Source organism: Melopsittacus undulatus, chromosome 5, assembly GCF_012275295.1.
Source record: "Melopsittacus undulatus isolate bMelUnd1 chromosome 5, bMelUnd1.mat.Z, whole genome shotgun sequence".
In the NCBI taxonomy this organism is placed as follows: Eukaryota; Metazoa; Chordata; class Aves; order Psittaciformes; family Psittaculidae; genus Melopsittacus; species Melopsittacus undulatus.
In genome coordinates, this window is record NC_047531.1 from 61,084,374 (window position 1) to 61,109,482 (window position 25,109).

A 25,109-nucleotide genomic window follows, 5' to 3' on the forward strand; every position below is an offset into this window, starting at 1 on the left:
TTGCTTTAGAAACATATTTGAAGATGTTTTAGATATTACTTCATTTGTACACCATCCCAGGCTTTCCAGGAACTCTGAACCAACAGCCTCCTAGCCTTTCTTAAATCTGAACTACTGTATCTTATGGCTTCCACACTGTACTGTCTGGAAACTCCCCGTGAGACTGGCCTGTTAAATACAAACATGTAGGGAGGAGACACTGCCCCGGAAAGTTTGCAATCTCAGGCATGGGTTGTGAAAAAGGCTTTCCATGTATTAGTTTATGTACACAGAGATTGCTGTGAGTATGTTCAAATAACTCCAAAGAGCTGAGCCTACACAGATACAAAAGGAAAAGCACCAGAAGAGCTGACAGCCCAGTAAGCTCATCCATGCTGGATTTCCTACTCACAACTGTTGCTTTCAAAGGTGCCCATTTCAAGATGCTGATGGCTATGCCTCTGCAGCTTTAATCAGAGAACCTAATTTACCAAGTCCCAGAAATGTAAAATAATAAATTGCCCCAAATAATCTCAGTATGGAATTGAGCTTACTGGAGTTTGGAAATCCACTGAGGTACTGATAACCAAAGGGAGCAGACAACCAAAGGGGTCAGTGGCTATTTGAGCTAGAAAGGCTGAAACATTACAGAGGCAAATATGCACACATGTGCCCGGGACAAGGCTGAGGCTTCAGCCTTGCAGGCCTGTGCAGAGTGGATCTTCTTGAAGCTTCTGAGCTGCAGAGCTGGGAAGGCTCCACACAGAGGAGCTTCCATGCACTTAAGATGGAGACAGTGAAATTTTGCCCTGTTTTCAGTCATCCAGTGACAACAAGTAACTCATTAAAGTATCTGAAAATATCTCCTATCTGTTCATGCAGGTTCTGCCATGACAATTTCTCAAAAATTCATGAAAAGCCACACCAGGACTGTAGCTGATCCGTGGTCACTGCTTATCAAAGCATCCTCCAACATCTACACCTCACCTCTACCCTGCCAGTTGCCTCACGTGGAATTTAATCTAGAAAAAAAACCACCTTTGAGTCAAATTCTGATGTCTGCATTTACACAAAGTGAGATTTTCCCAGACAGTGTAGATTCCTTCTGGTCTCCCACTCTTAGCACTGACAGTCTATTCCCATAATCTGCCATCTCCTCCATCTCTCTTCTCCCCTCTGCCTTGTGCTGCAGCTGCTGGAGGACTCTGGAGCTGGAGCAGGGTGCTACCTCCATGTCCCTCCACCACAGAATGGTAGTTGGTCTGCCTCCTATCCCACGCTGGGCAGGCATGCAGACCTCCCACCGGATGGGTGTATTCAGCTGTGTCAAAGGTATGCTGCAAGTTTTTCCGTAACAAAAACCCCTCCTACTTTTAAATAATGAAATCAGTTTCTTTTCTTTTTTTCTTCATTGTCCAGCTTTTTCTCTCCTTCCCCACCCACTTTTTGAAGCAGGAAGGAGAGTGACAGGGAGAATAATGATTTCCTCAGCTTCTGTTGGAAAAAAAAAAAAACACAAAATTTTCCACCAAGAGAGATTTTTTTTTCTTTTTTTTTTTCAGTGAGGTTCAGAAGCCATTTTTTTATTTAAAATTTCCTAAATAAGTGTCCAGTTAATACTGGCATTTGCTGTGGAAGGTAGCTGAGAGCTCATACCTCTGTTTCCTTTAGGATAGATCCCAGCCTTAAGTCTGACAAGAGATCAGCTTGATTTTTTCTCTTAAATTGTATTTTGCAAACCTCTTTTAGGGTTTCGGCTGTGTAAGTCAAACCCCATAGCCCAGTGCAGATGCACAGCTTGTGATGCTTTTCTTCTGCCAGTTGGCTTTGCATGCCCCTAGTGTTAATTCCCACTGCCTCCACGTTTGGGAAGGAGGGAGGAAAGCACTGGTGAGGGAGGAGAGGACAAGAGCAGCCAAAAGCCAGGGCAGACTTCCTATGCATGTAGAGTGTAACAGATATCAGAGCAGCCAGTAAAGGCGAAGAAAAAAGCATGGAGGCTATTGATTTTCCAGTGGTGTTGATGGGCAGGGGTCTGAGAAGGTTTGGGACCCTGCAATCACTGATGAGAACGGCGTGCATGTACACACTGCATGCTGCCTCTGTTTCTGCTCAGCAGTCAACTTGGTTTAAGGTGTGCTTTGTCTGAGCAGATGGCAAAGCATGACTGCTGCTGGGTTAAGATTTTTTCTGCCAAACCAGCCCCTGGCTGTTTTCAGAAATAAAGACTGCTACTCTTTTACCAATGCAAAAATAGACATCTCTCCAATTCCCTCTTTTTTATGCATCACAGGAGAACATACCTAGCCAGGCTACATAACTACCTTTACACAATATTTAATTAACTACCCGCAACAATCCTCCTGATTTAACTGGTGGTGGAGGGTTGTTGAGGGTTTTAAGGGCTGCTCCAGCAGAGCCTCCAAGGGTGTGCTGTGGTCACGAGGCAGCATGGCTTCCTATGGATATCCCCCCTTCTGACGGTGCGACTGGGATTACTGGCATAGCAAGATGTAATTCAGTGCTACCCTGTCCCAGCAGCAGAGTGTTGGCCTCCTAGAACTCAACAGCTACCTACAAAACATGAAGTAAATGGAGTCCAGTGACCATCATTGGCACAAATAAGTTCCATGCAAACCAACACAAATAACAGCTCTTGGAAACATGACAAGTTCTGGGGACAACCAGCTGCCATCCTCTTTCCTCTGTAAATCTCAGCACCCTTGTACCTGGAAACAGGAGTGGAAAAAGCACCCAACCACACACATACACAAACAGCTCCTCAGCAGACCACCAGCAATTGCTGATCCAGTGACAGCAGCTGAAACACAGCAACTCTACACCAGTGATAAAGTCCTGATGGGTCAGATTTTATAGTGTCAGCCCAAATTCAGTATCACAGAGCATGCACGGGCCAAGCCAGCTGTTCTCCCTAGCTCCAGTGAGCCTTGAGCTGCACTGCGTGGAATTGCTGCTTTCCACATGGAACATCCCATTGAAAGCATTATCTGCCACAGATACTGCAATAGCACTATGCATTTTTGGTGTGATAAGCTGAACTTAGAGTGGGAAAGAATTGCTCTGTGAGCTGAAAAGCAGACCAAACAACAAGTGATAAAGTCTGGAGCTTCAGGCCAGAGGTTTTAATATCTGGTGCTGGTCCCATTTCTCAAAACAAAGGATAAGTTTATGCACACTGTAGACATTTTCCGTCTGGAGCAATGCTAATACATTACCTCTTTATTTACACTGTACATGAAGTGTCCTGCACCCCAACCCACTCAATGGCCTGAACCTAGACCCACCCTGTTCTTGTTCTGGGAGGATCTAGGTGTGTTGCAGAGCTGATGGATCCTGATATTCTGCAACAACATTAGGCAGAAAAGACAACGTGGGTCCTTCCTCACAAGACTCCAGCATCTGCCCAGACTGATTTTAATATTGCCTGTGGCAAGGAGAGCGGGGAATGGCAAACAAATCTGGGGCAGAGCTAAAAGCTCAGGATTTCTGGAGTCTCCGTCATACGCCATAATTGCAAAATCATGCCTCCTGTCTTCCACATACACAGCAAATCTTTCTTCTCCCATCATCATGGAGGGGGTGAGATGACTAGGAAACTCCCCCAAGGCTTCCCATACTTTGTTTTCTTCTCTCATTTATCATAAAATCATAGAATCAACTAGGTTGGAGAAGACATTTAAGATCATCTAGTCCAACTTTTACCCCAGGACTGCCAAGTCCACCACTAAACCATTTCAGAACCTTACTTCAAAATAAGTTCAAGCCACTGAACATGGTCTGGACTTTTTCTTTGTTCTTATTTCTTTATAGGAAATACTTCTTTCAGCATGGAAAGGACCAACGATGGGATAACCATGCAAGTCACCTTATTATGCAACAGAGGGAAAAACTATTTGTGCTGGTACGCTGTGGTTTTCATTCCTCTGAAAGCTGCCTTCCTCCAGGGAATTCCAGTAATTGAACTAATTGAAGTGTGTTTTGACAAGTTACAACAGCCCAGTAAACCCACCTATGAAATTACATCCTGGTAGCATCTTCCAAAGCAAACTGAAATCTTGGTATCACAGCACATCTGGGAAGCTACTATGCCATAGCTTTCATTTGTTATGAGAACATAGCTTGAATTTTTGTTTGTCATAGATAACAGGTGCTGTTACACCAAAGAATGTGGCTTAATCTTCCCTGTCTCAGGCTTGTGTACTGAAAGAGTGCCTACAGATCATCTTGTGAAACTTCAACCAGAATAAAAACATATAGACTTAATTTATTCTCATTTCATCTACTTTCTTTCACTTGAGGTCACTCCCTCACAAAGCCACCAGCCTACCCCTAAGGTTATCTGTCCATCCCCAATTAACAAAGTAACCAAAGAAAATCAGAACAAGCTGCCAGCCTAGATGCTGGCCTGTTGGCAAGACAGGGACACTGCCAGAGTACAAAGGAGTAAGCAATGCTATACTGAGAAAGCCTTCTTACTACTAAAACCAGCTATGCCCATGAGCAACAGCCACATACTATATGCCAAGCATAGCATACGGTTCCCATCACTTAAGTCTTCTTGGTTTATTCCATTACTTCACAAGCCTATAGGTCTCATGCTGCCACTTCTTTGCTTGCCCCTGCCACAGAGAGAAAATCATGGGCTGGGGAGGAAGCTCTAATAAACAAAGAAATTAGGATTCAAGAGAACAGAAGCTTTAAAATTCTAGAGGTCAGAACATTTTGGAAAGTAAGCCACAAGAAGTATGGATGGACCAAATCCATCCTGGCTCCTGCGCTCAGCTGCAGCCCGGGCAAATTAGCATATCATGGAGATATCTACCAAGAAGACAAAGGAGACGGAAGCAGTAAAAAGGAAGGAAGTCCCAGGCTGAAATATTTCACTTTTCCATATTTTTCTTCCTGCATATCCCAGAACAGAAAGCAGACAGATTTTTTGCAGAAGTGACCAGGATTTATTAAAGACAGGATATTGATATGAAACATTCATGACCCTCAACTTAGCAGTATTTCTCTTGGATGGGGTAACGAAGCAAATTTATTACATAGCAGTGCCAAGAGGCTCATAATAAAAATAGAGATTATAGTTCTCAGATTCGTCAACTCAAACCAGATATATTTGAAAAAACACTCCAGCAGGAAGAATGTAAATCTCTTAAGAAACTTGGGCTACCAAAGCAGCATATGAAATATGTATTTTATTCAACAATTGGACACAAAGTAAATTATTTGATTTAAAACCCCTGAAACAAAGGCAGTCTGTGGAGACATGAGGAGACCCCTTGTCATGTTATTCCATGTGTGAGGAAGATAGAGATGTATGTTAGACATAAGCAAAGCAAGCAGAGATTTCATTGCATTGCAAGTTGATGATTTTACGACTCTTGAAATAAAATAATAAAGCATGGATAAAGCAAAATAGAGAAATAACTGCAACTTCTTGTGAAGCCAGGCTTCAGCAAAGGTTCAGACAGACCACAGCCACAGCAAACCCCACATCAATTCTTCCCTGATCATCTGGTCCCCTCTTCCCTTCTGTTTCTGACCTTCAGTTCTTCCTCTACTGGGACATATCTAGTGGAGAATCAGCCAAAGAGGATCCACTTATTAAACTCCTAAAAGTGAGCCTTGAATATTTCATTCTGCTTCTGCCACACTCCCTGTAAAAATGAAATACCTCTCCTCAAAACATTCCCAGAGTGTGCCTGTGTTGCATCTGCATGATCTGCGCAGCTTCAGGAAGACATAACACATCAGCATGCTGTTAAAGAAGGAACTCATATGTTCTTAGGTATGACTGAAGGCATTGTCACTACTGAAAGTTTTCATCTATCAAAGTGTAACAGACCAACTCTTTAACAACTCATCTCTCCTCATTTCCAGAGATACCTGGGGAAAACATTTTGACTTTAGCAATAAGGCTTTCCAGGGTTTCCAATCTCTCACTTCTCCCAGCCCATCCTTGGGAAAAACAAATTAAAAAAATCCTGCTGAAATCCAAAAAACCCCAAAGTGAAGAAAAATAAAACACAAAAAAGTAAGTACCACAGTGTTTTTAATCGCCTTCCAAAATACAACAAACAAAATAAAGCATTTAAAATGGCTCTAGTTTTGGGAAGTTACTAATCATGAGCTCTCTAGTGCATGTCTGTGTTTAACAGAGAATGTAATGGAAAAAAAAACCCAGAACATTAGTGACCATCCAAGAAAGATTTCATGAAAAACAGGGTGGAAGGGAGTTTGTTTGTATTTAATGTTTCCCCAGAAGCATCTCTAGTCCAAACATTACACCACAGGTCAAATGGAGGGGATCCAGAAATTCAAACACTTTAAAAATAGCCCTTAAAAAGGAAAGTGAAAGCGGCTAGTCCAGTTCCACCTTTCATGACCATGAAATGAAAATTCTGTGATGAAAACCAAATTTGGGCTCTGGTACCATCACTGAATGTCAGTAAATATGCAATTTATGCATGGTAAGCCCAACAGGAAAATATAGGCCCAGCTTCTAAAATTCTTCCATACTAAGCAATTCAAGCTGGTACTACTGCTTGTAAGCATGCTTACATTATAATATTTGGAACTGACAGTTGAAAATACTACAGACTGTCCTCAGCCCCCTGATGCACCCCTTCCAAGCCACCTCCTTGCAGATGGAGAACTCAGAAAAGCAATGCCAACTGCCACCATGATCATAAAAACTGCCTGGGGCAACTGTCTTGGTAATACTTCACAGCTGTAAGTTTAGTCTTGCCAGCCTGTTTCACACATTGCAATACTCAGCTTTCCTTTAGATATCCCTTTCAATTGAAGGAAAATTACCTTTTTAATATTTGGTAGCACTCAGACTTTGCATCCTGATGCTCATGTAGGCTCATTTGTCCTTTATAACATTTCCCTGGGCCTCAAGGTTGAAGATGCTGAGGGAAGAGAGAAGGATGGTGATGAGCATTACAGCACTGGGAAGCAGTCACATCATCCCTAGTAGATTCTCACAGACAACCCCACAATTCATCTCAATGCCTCTCAAACTGGCAAGATAGCAAAATGTCTGTAAGGCAACTTTTCTCTCTTCCACAGCTCTCTTTGAAAGAGAGATATGCGCCACTAAACAGGGAACCCGAAGATTAAGCATTAAATTGCCTGAAAGACAGTGCACTTGAGTCCCAAACAAGTTGAACATCTTAGTCTAAGAAAAGGCAATTCCAAACTTCTTGTCAAGCATCATTGAGAAAGAAGTGATCTTACTCAGGGATGAAATGACCAGCAGCCTGCAGCACTGAAGCACGAAATACAAGCTTTGGGAGAAAAGTCTGACACATTCTCAGAGGATGCTGACAAAAGCTTGAACAGCTAATCTCTCCTGAGGCTCATGAAGCTGAAAGTAAACCCCCTGAGAAGGCAGAGGAAGTGATACCTATCTACTCGTCATGTCATCTTGTGGGAAAAGCTGTAGCCTCATAGAGTAACAAAGAAGAAAAACCGAGAAAAGACAAGTTCTGTAGTTTGGAATGTGCCCAGAGGGGGAAACCTGCTCCAATACTGCAAGCAGAGCACTTCAGGTTTCAGAAGCAAGCAAGCTCTGTATTTATTCAGAGAAACAGGCAAACATAAATGGCACTTCAGGGAAAAGATGCTGACAAAAGCTATTGTGCTAAGTGCTTAAAAAGAGAAAACTGCTCTAAACAGTTAACGGCACCACAGAGGTCTGAGTAATTGAAAAGTGGGAAATGCAAACTTGCAGGATTTCAAAGAAGGGATTTCCATGGGACCTTGAGATGTCTTCCTGAGGGCTGAGGCTCCCTCTATGCTGTGGATGGGGTGAGTGAGACTTCTGAGAGCATGATCCACAATAGCTGGCAGACTGAGCAAGAAACAGAGAAATGAGAAATGCTGACCCATACTCCTCTCAATAACATGAGAGCCTAACACAGGATGTATGTCTCCATTTATGGTTCTCCACCTAGAATCCTCTTCCAGAGCTGGATAAATCCTTCATTTCAAAAGTAAGCAGTATCACTGTCTCACAATGAGATCTGAGGACTAGTGCTATCGCTGACCCACTTCACTCAACATGCCCAGTCATCCATAGTTCAGCTCTAAGGAGGTTTGAATTCACACCCCTCAGTTCCCAGTAGACTGCTCTAACCTCTTCGTCCCTCCTGATGAAGCTGTTCTTCTGGCTGCCCTCAGGCAACAATAGCATGAAGCATTCTAGCCTCCTGCCTGGTTCAAAACCAGTGGTTGCTTGAGGGTCTGCAAAAGACCAGTGAAACTCTCAGTCTGAGCTGCAAAAGGAGATGAGTCTTGAACAGGACACAGGAGAACTTCCTGTCCCAGCATGGCAAGCGGAAGCCAGGGAGGAAATAGGAAAATTTAGTCAATTGAGGAAGCAGTTCTGGCCAGGAATGTCTTTGGTTTTTAAACAGCCTGATTTAGAAAGGAAAAAAGAAAAAAAAAGGGGGTGGGGGGAAAGGAAAAATAAAGGCTGTGGTAGAAAAAGCCCAGTCAATCAATTAGCCAGTCATTTCCAGTTCAAATATTTCCATAAGTGCTCTGTAGTGTTTTCTATGTAAGGGATGTCTGCTGCTGGTGAAAGATTCCTTAGATGGCTGAGAATTCCCCTTGATGACAAACTCTCCTCAGACAAGCTCCAGTCTGGGCAATTTCCCTTTGGAAGCCCTCAGAAGCCCTCACAACTTGGTAATTTGTTCAAGCATTCTGAGTCTTCTTAAAAGAATAGCCAGTTGTCTATCAGTTGCATTTCCAAACCTGATACACTGAGACAACGCTGAAGTGTAGGAAACTTCCTAAATTTAAGACACTGGGAACATACTGTGTACCTGACCTGAATAATCTACCTTCACAGAAAACATTCACACAAATACATGATATGTCCCAAACAGGCCTACAAACAAGCTGTGTTTAAGAATAATTTTGTCTGTTACTGAAATTCAACCTCATCTGAATTATAGCCTGGCAGCTGAAAGCTGGCAGTTCTTACACAGAAAACTATACAGCTGTAATGAAGTGAAATACTGCAATATTATCTATTCTGATAACCTAAACTGCCCCTGAAGTTCTAAAACCTAAATAATGTGAGATTTGGCCATGGTTTCAATTGAGGCATTTTTTCTCACAGAAAATATTGTGAGCTTTCAGTCAGCCATGTGAGATTTACAAGATAAGGAGTTTGTGATCTGGCTCTGCAAGCAGGCATCAGTATGATCCACTTATTATAGCTTTTAAAGCATATATGAACATCCCAGCAGTTCTGCCATCTTCTGCTCTGCTGCTGAAGGGCTATGTCTGTTGAGATCACCTGCTACACTTTGCGTGTCCATCAAACTGGCCTTGCAGTTTTGCTGAAAAACCTGAAGACTTTGCCAGGAAACCAGAAACTGCTCTCCCCAGTCCACATCTTCCCTCCGATTCTTCATCACAGCCAGCCAGCTGCCTTACAAGTCAAGCAATGCACATACAAACACAACACACCTGAGTCCAAACTGGAGGGCAGGGCACAGTCAAACGCTGATTATTAATCCTAGATAAGACCATATTCCAACAAAGGGATGCACAGGCCAGCCAGCACATAAGTAGGATTATGAACACTAATGAGACAAAGGCAAATTTTAATTATGGTGCATGATGGTGACACTTATGTACCACAAATGTCCCCATCATGCAACAATATCTAAAAATACCTACTCATTTATTCCCAAACTTCAAAAAGTGCTTACAATGCCCATAATGGAGGATCTGCAATCACAGCATTTGGTGGCTTTGTGTTATTTTTCTTTATTGGTTATGCTGGCAAATCACATATGAGGATAGATGATAAATATCCTCATTCTGGAGAATGCTCTAATGCTTTCTTATAAAGAGATCTAAATGATGCTGTTTCTCTTCCTTATTTTTTTTTGTTGCTGTTGAGGTTTTTTTTTCCACTTTGAAATGGGAAGTGAAGTGCTCATCAGCTGCCAAGTACTACTTTAATATTACCCATGCAACAATTACCTCTGCAATAACCTTCATTATATTAAATTACACACTATCCCTCCTCAGCTCAGTGTGAAGACTAGCTGAAGAATAAATCCAGGAAAAAACAACCCACTGAAAAGGCATTGTACAGTACTGTGCCTACGCAACAAAGGTGACTACATTTCCTGCAGGGAAACTGAGTATCACATAAGAACTGCCTGTCTTCATTTGAAATCTTGAATAAAACCTAAGTGAAGTCCCCTCAAATATTTCAATGTTGATTTCACTGCAATGATGTGGTGCTGTTGCTGAAAATGCATACATGTTACTTCATAATTCAAGAGTGTTGCAATACACAGTCATGAGGAGTTAAATAGTGAAGAAAATTTTGTTTTTAGCATTTTCTTAATTTTTAATAACTTTTAGTAACCCAAATATTCTCATGAGGTCTCTTTCAGTACAGAGCAGAGGTTTATATATTCCATTACTTTCTCTGAATAATCAGCACTAGTTTGTTTCTTTCTATTCCCTTCTGCGGATATGTCTATACTTGCTGGCTTTTAACAGACATATTTATCTACTGACATTCTGAGCTTTTAAAGTGAAATTTATTCTCAAAAGCGGCTTATCAAAATGACATTAAAATTCTACACCCTTTATGTCCCAGTGACTTCCAGATAAAATTAATTCCATTTACAAAGTATAGTCTTGGGGCAGTATTTTGGTGAAGTCTTTTCTTAACTCTCAGCCTTACTGACTGCACAGGAGCTGAAAAATTAGTTGCCCTCTTTCGTTCTGCCATTAACACTGGTGGTAAGAACTATGCAGGACAAGATGTGCATTCAAGAGAATAAGACAGTGTAAATGAAGACAGAATGTAAAAACTCAGAAAAGAGTTAATTCATAACTACGCAAAAAAAAATCATCATTCTGAAAAAATAAACAAAAAAAGGAACTAGTGTTTCAAGATCGTGTGGGCAAGGGAAGTTTCTTGTTGATGGATAAGTCTGTAGCAAGGCCATGAGCAATCACAGCACCACAATCAGAGGCAGAGAAAGGCTGTACAGCAGAGGAATGGACTGAATGGAAAGAAAAACTGTTCCGCTAGAGGATCTGCAGCCCCAGAGCACAGCTTGAATACTGAATGACCAATCCCCTTCATGTCCTTGGACAGAAAAGGTCAGGTGCAGTCTCTCCAATGGGAGCTTTGCCCATGGCATCATCATGCCCATACTGGCGCCGTGCTGCCACAGCCTTGGGCTTAGATTATCTATCTAGTTATAACTTTGTGAAATCCTGGATAAATTGCATCAGTAATAATGATCATATGTAGACCCAATATGTTTGCTGGAAAGAATGTGGAACTGCTTATGCTCTTTGACAGGTATTTATGCTGTGAAGCAATCACCAGCTGCTTAAGTCTCAATAGAGAGAGGTTATTGCCAACTCTACCTCAGCCAGTTTGAATCTCTGAAAGTGGTCATGGCTTTCTCTCTTCTGCCTTTAGAAATCTTGTTGGAAATTGGGGGAACTAATTAAGAAAGAAAAGGAGATCACAAGCAACAGACAAGGATCAGTGTCCCTGAACTCATGCTCCTGGAATTAAGATACTACTGTTAACACTTTTGGCAGAAATGAGATCCATCACAGGAAGCCCCACTTGTGTCTATCAGCTCTCTATCAGCCCTCCTACTCTGCAAGTTTACAGATTTATATTTTCTTCCCGAAAATTACAAGTTAACAGCGATATTCCACACTAAGAGCATAATTTGGAGAGTTTGAGAGCTCCTGTATTTCCAGAGAAACAATGGATGGGCAATGGATGGATTTTATTGTCAAGCATCACATAGATAATGTCCATTAGGGTCTGCACTGTGGATTTTTGATAAAAGTGAGACTACAGTACCATATTTATGGTTCAGAGTTCCAAAGCATTCATGGGATGTGATGTTTTCTGAATACCATATCTGAAACTACCTATTCAACTAGGCTTCCCCAAAGTATTCTGGAAACATCAATGATCAAACCCTCTACTGGGGGGCTGGTGAACTAGGAAGGAAAACCTGCTGTGGGAGTTTAACTCAGTTGTCAACCGGGAGGACACAAACCAGCACAAAACCTTTCCTGTGTATTTGCTGTTAAAATAAGGAACAGGCGCACAGAAGCCAGGGCTTTAAGAAACAGACAATGTCTAGCAAACAGCAGCACATTCATGAGCATGAAGGTATCTTTCAGCACAACAAAGTGTATTTAGATTGTAACAACTGAATTTTATTTCAGGCCATGGAGCGCTAACAAGAATACTTTGTAATCTTTGTGTTTATCATAGCTTCTATAAAATTTGTCATCATTCGTTACATCAGAGATGACATTACTGCATTTTTTTAGGACACAGCACAAAACCGAAGAAGTTAACATGTTCTATGCTATTTGCAGTTCCTTTTATGTCCTCTCAGGCAGAATTTCCAGTTACTATGTTGTGAGACAGTAGGAATTTAACTGTATTACATTTGAAACCATCTTGAGGAATTATACACCAAAGTGTACTGTGGAGAAGCTGATTAGTACTTTATTTATTTGCAACATCCAAAAATAAGCAGACAAAGGAGAAAGGAGGATAAACTTTAATCACCAAACAAATCTACAAAGGACAAATTTGAAGTCTGTTAAAAATAATTGGTTGGATACATTTCAAGGTCCATCTTAGTATTACAGAAAGAAAAAGGGGAGCTGTAATAGGACCACATTTGCTTTAATCTTTCATTTTCTCATTGGAAAGACAAGCAGACATGCAGAACATGAGTGACCCTGACAAACAAAACTATTAAAAAAACCTTTCCCAAGTTGACACATACTTACTGTAGGATGGGACACTGACATATACTTAACGAAAAAACAATTTGGCTTCTGCCTTCTAAAGGGGCACACATTATGCACTGAACCTATCTTTATGCAACCTACATGCTGCTGATGCTAACTGCCCTTAACACACATGAAGCCTGCCACAGACTGGCATACACAAATGCACCTTGGATGAAATCTTGGTGTATCTGAAGGATCTTGCAATCATAGAATAATCTAGACTGGAAGGGACTCCAGTCCAACCTACTACTCATAGCAGGATCAGCTGTTAGATCAATCAGGACTTTATTCACATGAGTCTTGAAAACCTCCAAGCATGGAGACTGCACAGCCTCTCTGGGCAACCAATGCTTGACCATCCTGGTGGAGAAAAAGTTTCTTCCAACATCCGGTCTGAACCCCTCTTGTTTTAACTTATGCCTGTTGACTCTTAACCTGCCACTGTGTGTCACTGTGAACAGCCTGGCTCCCTCTCATGGATCACTCCCATATAAGCAGTGAGGGACAGCTATCAGGTCCCTCTGAAGCATCTTTTCTGCAGGCTGAACCAGCCCTGGTCCCCCAGCCTCCCCTCACATGGCAGGTGCTCCTGCCCCCAGCCCACCTTGGTCAGCCTTCATTGAACTCATTCAGTTGGTTTTGCCCCTTGTGCTCAGGGGGCAAAACCAAGCTGCAATATCTACATGTATCTTGACGAATCCTGAGGGAGATACAATCACTTCCCTTGATCTACTGGCTCTGCTCCTTTTTTGTGCCCAGAATGCTGTTGACCTTCTCTGCTGCCAGGGCACAGTGGTGGCTCATGATTGCTTGCTGTCTATCACATCCCGACGTTTATTTTCAGCACAGCTGCTCCCCACAGCCAATCCCCAGCCTGTATTGCTTCTTTCCCAGGTGCAGGACTTCACATTTGTCCCTACTGAATTTAAGGTCCCTGTTGGCCCATTTCTTCAGGCTGTCTGACAACCTTGTGCTTTAGCATACTGACTGCTTCCCCCAGTTCGAGGTCTTCTGTAAACCTGGTGAACCTTTGCCTCCACCCCTAGGTCACTGATGTTAAACAGGCGATGTCACAGCACAGGCCCTGTGCTACTCCACACATCACAGGCTTCCAGGTTGGATACGACCCGTTAACCTCTAAAAGAGACCATGCCAACCTCATAACACCACACAACAACATCACAGCAATATCCCAAACTGCTTTATGGGCTACAGTAAGTTTCAAAGGATCATAAAAAAGTACATTCTTTTCTTATTTGAAACTGTGTCTGAGATCACTAAAAAGCCACCATCTGTGCAGAGGATATATAATCTTCTTGAAAAGATTATTTGTCCTCATACTTTCCATTTGGTAATATTTTTTTATATTTAGTACCTATCACTATGTCAGCAACACTTGCTGAAAACAAAGGAACAGAAAGACAGATGCAAGCCATCTTTGAGCACAGGTGCTTACCACACATACCTTAACAGGTTGCTTGTAAGTAAAGAAAGAAGTAGGTTCTTTCCTCACCCTACAAGTTGCCAAATTCACAGACAAGGATGTTCTAGAGGCTGAAGTAAAATTGGGTTCAAAACAGATTAGACAAATTCAGATGATGAACAGTCTCCAGTGACTACAAAATACAGTGATCCAAATGCAGCCTTTGAACACACTGAGGACCTACCTATACATCTCTATCAGTATATCCTATCAGGCTCTTTCAGAAAAGCAACACCATGCTAGATAGGCTCTTTTTCCAAGCTAGTCCACAGCTGGTCTGTCTAACAAAGAGAAATGGTCAAAAATAGGGCCTCCCACAAAATAACCCAAACAAACAAACAGTCAAAATATCAAACTTTCCACCAACTGCCTCGGTCTTCCCTTAAGCTCTAGCAGAAAGATCCTACCATGTATCTCAGCTCTCTTAGTACTCCAGGTTAGTGCTAAATACCCCTACAGGGTTAACATGTGGTATTAGGCACTGTGACTCAAGAAACAAATCAACCCAGATCATCTGAATATCTGAAGTAACTATTAAGAATACTTGCAGAACTTCTAGAAATGGGTATCTCTATTAACAAGTTAACATGCCCCACCCCTGTCAGTGTTTAAAGCTAGACTGGATGGGGCTTTGAGCAACCTGGTCTAGTGGAAGATGTCCCTGCCCATGGCACAGGGACAGGAACTACATCAGCTTTAAGGTCCCTTCCAACCCAAACAACTCTATGATTCTATGATTCTGTGTTATGTCAGCATCTTCTAACAGACATTATCCTTTCCTCTAAGAGCTGGCTAACTGGGAGAGAAAATCTGACACTTGCTTCAGATAATCTTCTTCCAACTTTTTCCCCAAAATTCTCTTTTGCTATGCTGTCTACAAAATTCAACAATATTCAGAGGATGGAGGTGCTGAGTTCAGTGCATACCATCTTGCTGACAAATACCACTTTATAATGCACTGTGGACTATGGTGGTTGATTGGTTTGCTAAGTAATTGCAGTGGTGTAAATCAGGGCTGGGATTTCTGAGAGACCCAGCTGATGAACATCTTTGTTGCCCAATCTAAAAGACAAATAATTTGTTTTTCCATAACTCAGAAGAAAGAATTGTTTCCTACTAATTAGGTAAGAGGCAATGAAATGTGTGATGTGTCAACTGGTCAGCTTGGAATGAGAAGGTGGGAAGATAATGTGATATGGGATGATTAAAGTGTTTACATATGACATTATGAAATAAAAAATTTCAATTAGGTATTTGCAAGTTCATAATGATTATGTTTAAAATTCAAAAGCAAGATAAATGTCATAAAAGCACCATTTATATAATAGAAATAAAATTTGATGGTTTTATTTGTATGATCTATAAAAGGCTTCCTCCAAAATGGTGACTCTACCTCTATCTCAACAGAATAAGATGACAAAATCTAAGTATGAGAGTGATCTCAAAATCCTGCTGGAGTTACACATTTTAAGAGTACCTCTTTGATTTCAGTAACAAAGAATGTTTCTGCTTACACAAACTAACAACTTTCCTTTAAGTATTAAATGATTTATTCTGTGCTATGACAATTCATGTCAAGTATGACTTACGCAGGAACCATCTGCAAACCAAAGATGATATTTTGCATTTGAATAATGGTCCCTGGTTAGTCCCTAATCCTGTAATAAAATGCACACAATAAAAATAACAACAAAACCACACCACTTAAAGCAGTGTTTCACAGTAAAAAAATAAAGCTCACAACAAATACCAATTTCCCTACAACATGTTGCTTCCTATCATCTTCTCAGCCCTACACAGAAGGCTCAGAGCTGTTCCTGTGTTCTGAACACAAATTCCCAGGAATTATAATGGACTTATTTCTGAAACAAAGTGGAAATGTTGTTTTTATTTTTAGGCAAACATATAAACAACATTTTCATAGTTGGAGATAACAGCAGGTAATCTGCTTGGAAATTAATACTTCTAGGGAAGACTAGTGGAGTTCAGTGGGCACTGAACCCCAATGCACTGACACACATTTGGAAGTCTCAGACTTGGTTCACAACAGTCTGATTCATGGGTCTACAGATACAACTCAGCACAACATCAAACACTGAATATCACTGCCACTGTGATTTCAGTGGGAGAATCATAAGTGGCGAGAGAACTGTGACCTACTTACAGGAGTCTGAGTGCATTTTCTTATTTATAAGAAGATAATTCCACTAAGCTCTATGGGTTTCTTAATTGCTCTACACATTACTAATTCATAGCTAACTCATCTTCAAGGCTTTACGTACACCCAAGATCACCAGAAAAAAAACGTTGTATTTGTCGTACCTTCCATCCGAGGATTAGAGGGCACCCTATCTACACAATGCCTTTGTGAATCAGCCAAATGTTTTCTCCATTTTACAAACAGACATGTTGAGCTACAGTACTACTGCTCCTTGCCCATCCTTGCCTTGCACTTTTTTTCCAGAAAAGTCTGACTGAGTTCAACAGAAATTACGAGGTTCACAGAATTACCATGCAGAATACATGAGCTATAATATGGCAGGGCAGGCTAAACAATGCCTTGAAACTCCCCCCTTCCCCTGCCAATCTCATCCTTAAAATTGCATTGACAGGATCTTTATCTTTTAGCTTTCCTTCCTAGGTTTTAATGGGAGGACTGTTTTCTACCTCTTAAGGGGAGTTTTGGGGTTCTTCATCTCCATTCCTATATGGTTACACTACACCAGTGATGAGAACTTTCCTGGAGCATTTGGTACAAGTTTATTCCAGACTTTCCAGTCTTCAAATTTTGACTGTGAGTAGATCACCTTGTCTTTCTAAATTATCTACTCTCTTCAGCATTTTCTGTGTATCTAATCCCAGACACCAAGCACACATTACACAAGTGTGAATTTCAATGGCCACTGCTGGAGTGATTTTGCAGTGATACAGCTAGGTTCCCACATACTGAGAGTGTGATCTGACAGCAGGTTACCACCACCAGAATACTCTCTATGGTGAAACTCCAGGAGAAGACACAAAGTGGTTTACAGGCTGGGCATTTGTATGTCTTAGCAGAAGTAGCTATTAGCCACAATCTTTCCAGAGACATGCTACTTTTCACCCCATTTCATGATGGGTACTACAGTAACAGAGAGCAGCAGGCTGGATGAGGGGCCATGTGTGATCTAGGGTTAGATGCTGGACCTCCTGGTCCCATCTAACATTTCGAATTATCACAGGCCTTTTTAGTTCAGATTTTTGCTCTTGTACTAGAATCATATAATCATAGAATAGTTAGGGTTGGAAAGGGCCTTAAGATCATCTAGTTCCAACCCTGCCACGGGCAGGGACACCTCACACTAAACCATGTCACCCAAGGCTCTGTCCAACCTGGCCTTGAACACTGCCAGGGATGGAGCATTTATCACTTTCTGTGTAGGCTGTTCCAGTGCCTTACTACCCACACAGTAAAGAACTTCCTTATATCTAATCCAAACTTCCCTTTTTTAAGTTTGAACCCATTACCCTTTGTCCTGTCACTACAGTCCCTAATGAATAGTCCCTCCCCAGCATCCCTGTAGGCCCCTTCAGATACTGGAAGGCTGCTATGACATCTCCACGCAGCCTTCTCTTCTCCAGGCTGAACAGCCCCAACTTTCTCAGCCTATCTCCATAGAGGAGGTGCTCTAGCCCTCTGATCATCCTCATGGCTCTCCTCTGGATTTGATCCAGCAGCTCCATAGTCTTTCTTATGTTCAGGACACCAGGTTCAACTGTGTTTGAATACAGGACAAATTTATGTATGGCTACAGCTAATTTTCCAGAAAATCTTTTAGTCTTTACTAAAAAAAATGTTTGTCAACCAGAGTTTTTCTCTAAAGGTTAGCACCTCTCATTAAAAATATGAACCCTGTCTCTAATTTGAAATTTTCTTTCCTCAGCTTCCAGCCACTGATTCCTATTATGCCTTCTGTTCCTGTTAAAGTGACCTTTTAGTAACCCCCTATTTTAGCATCAAGTATTTTCTCCCCATGAAAGTACTTGCATGTTACAAATGACCAACGCTCCAATTTCATTTTAACAAAAGACCTCAAACTGTTAAGTTTAACTCTGTCCTTAAGTAATTGGAGGTCATGTAAAAACATATCTTGTTTTCCCTCATTTCTTCATTCTCTTAATTAGAGCCAAATGTTAGAAATATCCTTAGAAAGACAGAAATAGGCAAGACATCCCTGCTTGGCCTAGTTACACAGCATGACTCAAGAGTGGCCACAGAGTTGCAACACATTAAAACTTAGGGAAAAAAAAAAGAAACAGAAAAAGCACTACGTATGCAGGCAGCAAGCCAAAGTTACTCCCTGTAAATCTAGTATAGTATTGAACACTTATAAATTATTAACTAGAACAGAAGTTAAAAAGTTAAACAAGAGGAAAAAAAAACATACCAAAGACCCAAACTGGAACAGCAAAACAGTAAACAAAATTACTAACTCCAGGCTTCACTCTGGTCCAGCTTACAGGATCAAAAATATTCAGACGCATTTGAAAAGCTGTAATATTGCAGTGTTATGTGGCCTTCTTCCCTCTAAAGCCTGAAGAGCTCATAAATTATTATTACTAACTTGCTCCATCTAAAGTTCAAGAATAATTTCTGCATTTATTTTATGTCTTTTTTGCAATCACAATAATAATAATAACTTGAAAAGTTTTACTGATTATTTGTTAAATTAAATTCAAATACATTTGTCCACCTCAAAAGTAGCCAGCTTCAGTCTTAAAACTTCATCTCAGTTTCACAATGTATTGAGATTTCAACAGCTAGCTAGCAAATTCAGTACCTGAGAAAGTAATCCAAAAGGGTATTAGCTGTTGCTTTTATCCTCAATCCTTTCATGGCAACCTGATAGCCTTATACAATGAGATGACTGCTTGGTGAAAAAGGGAAAACAGCAGATGTTATCTTGACTTCAGTAATAAAGTCAAGATAAGTAACTGACTTACCTTGATTTCAGTAATACCTTTGACACTGTCACCTGTAACATCCTAGTAGACAAGCTAGTCTACTAGGTTCAGCCTAGTTAAGTGGACAGTGAGGTTGACTGGAACAAGCTCTTTGGGCTTTAAGGATTGCAGTTAGTGGCACAAAGTCTTTAAGCTAAAGGCAAGTCACTAGAGGTGTAACCCAGCAGAAGATACTGAGGCCAGGACTGGAAACAGAGTCTGACAACAGGGTCTTGCTGCCATCCTGAGCTACCTGGACACAACAGAGAAATGGGCCATCAGGAACCACATGCAGCAAAATGAAGGGAAATGCTAAGACCTGCGCCTGGGCAGGAATAACCCCGGGCACCAGTACAGGCTAGGAAGCAGCTACCCAAAGAAGGCCCTTGGTGTCTTGCAGAACAAGCTGGCCATGAGCCAGCAATACACCCCTGCAGCAAAACAGGCCAGTAGCCTCTGAGACAGCATTACACAGAACCCTGCCAGCAAGTTGAGGGAGGTGATCCTCTACTCAGCCCTGGTGAGACAGCTGCAGGGCTGGGTCCAGTGCGGAGCTCCTCAGAAAGACACACACACAGACATGCAGGAGCAAGTGCACCAAAGGGCCAGGAAGACAATTAACAGGCTTGGAGCATCTGACCTCTGAGGAGATGCTGAGAGAGCTGGGGTGTTCAGCCTGGAAAAGAGAAGCTCAGGGAGCTCATATGCATGTGAATGTGAATACCACACGAGGGAAAGTAAAAAAAATAGAGCGAGGCTCTTCTCAGTGGTGCCCAGCAACAAGATGATAGGCAATGGGCATCAATTTAAACACAGGAAATTCAACTAAAACACAGAAAATAATTTTTCTGAGAGAGTGATCAATCAATGGTCCACCCTGCCCAGAGAGTTTGTAGTCTCTGACCTTGGAGTGCCTCAAAATCCAATGGGTCACAATCCTGAGCAACCTGCCGTAGCTGACCCTGCTCTCAGGAGGAGGGTTGGACGAGATGATGTCCAAGGTTCCCTGACAGCTTTAACCATTCTGTAATACTCCAACTGTGCATGTGAAAGTAGAAGTTCTTTTCATCAGGGGTATAATTTTGCAATTTTGAGAAGTCACTTGCCCCTTGCTACAAACTAATGTGTGTTGAAACTTCCATGCTCTGTACAATTTTGTTCTTAGTCTTTTTGATAAATATTACTTTTTATGTGCCTCATCCACTCTGTTAAGAGGAATTAAAACCTTCCAGTCTGAAAGAACCTAATGCGTTTGAGGGGGTGAAAAATCCGGAAGAGGAAGATAACACAGGATGAACAGTCAAATATCACTTCTTACGCTAGCGCAAAATACAATAGGCTATATTTAGAGAAGTCAGTAAACGGACTCTAGGAGCTGGCTTTGTCAGATAGTGGAACTATCTGTATGCTTGAAGTTAGGGTTGTGATTAAGAACTCCACTGAATACGAGTCAGAGTATCAAACAAGCACCTTGAATCCCGCTCAGCATACGAACAAAGTTTAGGGCAATAAAATCAGCCAAACAAGCCAGACTAACTCAAACACAGACACATCTCTTGCTGGTTTTTCAATCATTGACCCTAGTATTGAGGATAAAGTTATGCCTAATTTAGTTGTAGTTTCTATGCCACAGATTCCAGTTCACAATCAGTTTGGTCTATGTTCATAGAGCTGTTAAGAAATTATTTCCACTTCAAACTCCTAGCCACAAGATAGGATGAGTAAGTTAAACAATACTGGACCCAGTACACACCCCCTGGGGGACACCACTAATTACAGGTCTCCAACTAGAGACTGTGTCACTGACCATAACCCCGAGACCTGCCATTCAGCCAGTTCTCAACCTACCTCACTGTCCACTCATCCAGCCCTCACTTTCTGAGCTTGTCTATGAGGATACCATGGGAGACAGTGTCAAAAATCTTGAAGTCCAGGCAGACAACATCCACTGCTCTCTCCTAATCCATCCATCCAGCTGTAACATCATAGAAGGTAATTAACCATGATTTCCCTTTCATGAATCCATGCTGACTATTCCTGATCACCTCCCTGTGTTTCATGTGCTTATAGAAATGGCTTCCAGGATGGCCTCTGTTCCATGACCTTCTAGGGCTGGAGGTGAGGCTTACTGGCCTGTAGTTTCCTGTATCCTCCTTCTTGACCTTTCTGAAGATTGGGGTCTTTGCTTTCTTCCAGTCCTCAGCCACCTCCCTTGACTGCTATGACCTTTCAAAGATGAATGAGAGCAGCCTAGTAATGATGTCTGCCAGCTCCCTCAGCACTTGTGGGTGAAAAGCTCTCTTATTATTATCTTGAATAGAAGAAATATGAGAGGAATCTGTTTCTCCCTCGCTTGTTTTCTCTCCTTCGCATAAAAAATAAGCCCCAAGATTATTTTTACTGTTTAAAACACAAATTCAAAAGCATAACTCAGGTTCATTATCAAATGCCAGTAAATTCTCTAAAGGACAGACTGATCAGCCTTCCCCACCTTCCACAGGCATCAAAGAACGCAAAGGGGCCTCCTTATACTCTGATAAAAGCAAACTGCAGCTCTGAGAGGAAAAAGGGATACTCAGTATTTTGGCCTTTATACACAGAATCTATTAAAACAAGCAAACAAACCTCAGGGAGAAAAGAATTAACAGTAATGGGGTGATGCTCTGAACACTTAAGCCATCTGTTCTAGTCTCTCTAACCTCAAGGACTACACCTAAGTTTGAGGATTTCTTTACTAATGCTGGCTTTAGAAAGCTCTGGTTTATTACAGATAAAAAGTATTTTAAATTACTTTAAAAGCCTAACAGTATAATAAAAATAAAAAGCAAAGAAGCAACTACAGCTGACAGTCCCTGGTTTCTGCAAGCCCTCTGCCATTTGCATCACTCCACCAAGCAAAGCTCACAGCAAATGGATGTTCTGGCGGAGGTCCCAGGTACACAAGTCACCAAGTCACAAGCAGCTCACTTGTAACTCCTACTAATGAGAAAAAGTGAGCTACAGCAGCAGTTCTTCAACATCTTTCCCTCTCTGCTCTCCTGGGATACATTCATTACATCTTCTCCTGCCTTCCTCAGTCAGGTGGAGAACTTATGATCCCAGGAGAGATAAGGAAGGGAGAGATGGGGAACTGCAGACTGTGTCCAGTGAGGAAGAGGCTGCTCTAAGGCAAGGCTGCTCTCTCTTGCGGCTCAAGGAAAGCCTCAGAGAGGTCAGCTAGCAGTGAGTGGCCAGGGGTGGCCGTGCGTAGGCATAACTGACTACAGCCAGAGGTGGGTAGGCTGGGCAGCCTCCATGATGAAAGACTGAAGCTGCACTGCCACTAGTTACAGGTTCTCCTGCTCCTCTGCTTGCTGGGTTGTCTGCCCTCCTTCTTCATCTCCCCCAATCAACTGAAGACCTTCTCAGACCAATACCAGCCACTTCTTCCCAGGTACTCCCTTTTCTCTGCTCCCTGAAGCACACCACAGCACAACATGCCCTGGCTTCCCCCACTATATTCCACATTCCCCGTCAGACAGAGGTGTGTCCTGGCTTGGCAAGCCACTGTGCTGCATCACTAGGAAAGGAGAACAGCAAAACATCATATGGTGTGAAAAGCTGCTTGGATGGGAGGGTAGGCAGCTGGTATGTGAGAGTAGGAAGAGTCAGAGGGAAAAGTTGCAGAGCAAAGCCAAGCCCAGATGAGATACTGAGTGGTAGGCACAGTAACAGCAGGAGAAAGAAAAAGTAAAGACAAAGATCTTCCTTCAAAAGAACTGGAAAGGATTATGACCACATCTTCCCTCAATCATCCAAGCCTGCCTTCCAGCTAAGCAGAAAAAAAGGAGAGCTCGTTTTTTTTATGCACAAAGACAGTCTGGGAAGCTTCTTTTGAGAAGATACTCCTCATTCAGGGGAGAAGAAACAGATTCTTCTTCTGCAGATTGCTTCAAGCACTGAGATAATCCAGGTGTTGGTTTCTTCCTGAAGCCTGGGAAGAGCCCTAAGCACTTACAAAGCATTCATGAGCAGTTAATTCCAGAAAGCAATAGGAAAAAAAGAGCAAACAGATCCACCAGACTGTGACAGCATTTGTACATGCTGGACAGTGAAGGCTATTAGGAGCAGTCAGAAAGGGAAATAGATGAGGACAGATGCCTTGGTCACACTCAAGGGCCAGAGAACGTCTAATAGAAGGAACTGAGGTTTTGGAAACCTGGGAGTGAAAGCATGAACAGCTTGAGGTTTCTAAGAGGGAAATCATGAAGAGAATCATGACTGGGGAGAAATAGAGCTCTCTACAGAAGGCACTGAAACATACATATATCCATTACATCATTTTCTTCCCCTCTAGGGAATTAGCAATTCTTCTCTATGCTCTATGCTGGGTACCTGGGTGTGGCTGGGGGTACACCATATCACCAAGAGGGGGGAGACTCTGCTGATGAGTAAACAGGATCCAGCGTGTCACTGTCCAGTAGAATCCACCACAGCTCTGAAGCCAGATTTATCATTCTGCTAAATCATCCTGATAAATCTGGCTTCATACATGCATACATACATACCCACAAACAAGGCAAAGGCACAGGAATAGGAAGATCATTTCTCAATGCTGTACTGGGGTGCGATGTAAGCTACACTATACAGTCTTGAATCAGCCTCTCTTCTGCTGGATAGAGGTCCCTCTTCCCAACAGGCCCACTAGCTGAAGGGACTGACAGATGAACTTGCTGACACAGTCTTGGGGGTAGGGGTAGTGGCCATTCAGAGGACTGGCAGCATGAAAAATCACTGGGCATCTCTGGGTTATGAGAGTTTGGATGTTTTATCTTATCCACCCCTGTGGTCAACACTGCTGAATGGAAGAAAAAGTTGTGGTGAGTTCCAAGGATGGAACACTGCCACATTTTCTTAATGGATGTCCAAGCCCCGTGAAGCTGTGGCGATGTCAGCCAGCAGAGTCCTGTATGAGGTGCTCAGGAGTGGTACAGCATCAAGGACGCAGCACAACCCTCCCTTGAAAGATGTTATGCAGGTTACATTACATTTAAAACACATTTCATCACTGTAGCAAGACTCCTTTCTTATTTTCAGTTATCTACCAACAAGTCATTTGAATAAAAAATTACTCTCCAAGACCGCACAAGCATTTACCACACCCAATTTTGATGCCTGTTCCCAGCAGCACAAGCATAGGGACATTTCATGGAGGGATCTTCTGAGTTTTCTTCTTGTTGTTTTTACATATTTCAGCTGGTTAGAGACTTCTGACCAACAGAATGATGATTACTGAGAAAACTCTTTTAAAATAATTAACCTTAAATATTAACCTTAAATATTAGAACCTGATGGGAAAAGCCAAAACCACAACTGATAGCAAAATTATAACTAAATCTGCACTAAAAGGCCAATTCTTCTGTTCCTTGGCAGGGAGAAAATTGCAGGTGTCATGGGTTCAGCAGTAGCTCATGCTCTGCCAGGGAGGAGGGAGAGATAGGGCGCCTGGTCTGGGCTAGTCGGGGAGGTATTCCATACCACAGCACGTCCTGCTCGGGGAGGGGACTGGAAGCTGGCCAGGAGGGGAGGAGTTAACACGCCGGGCTGGGCTCGGGGAGGCAAATGGAAGCTGGCTAGGAGGGGAGGGGGGAAGCTCTCTCTCTCTTCCGGGGCTGGCCTCCTGGCGGCGGGTGGTATCGTATTCTCTTCCACTGTTTGTCTCCTCTAACATTGATTTGTTATTGGTACCGGTAGTTATTTCTGTTATACCTTGATTGCTGGACTGATTTTACCTCGATCCGTGGGAGTTGTATCCCTCCGGCTC

At 42.2% G+C, this 25,109-nt stretch overlaps 1 protein-coding gene across 3 annotated transcripts in view; it reads right to left on the reverse strand.

Moving 5' to 3' along the window:
- Positions 1-25,109, reverse strand: part of CRADD (CASP2 and RIPK1 domain containing adaptor with death domain) — an 86,783-nt gene that overhangs the window by 15,533 nt on the left and 46,141 nt on the right. The window contains exon 3 of one of the 3 annotated variants that reach the window (XR_004549613.1): positions 6,820-6,917. The exons of the other annotated variants lie outside the window; for them this stretch is intronic. The gene's annotated coding sequence lies outside the window, so the exon portion shown is untranslated. The remainder of the gene's footprint in view (positions 1-6,819; positions 6,918-25,109) is intronic. 3 annotated transcript variants of the gene reach the window in all.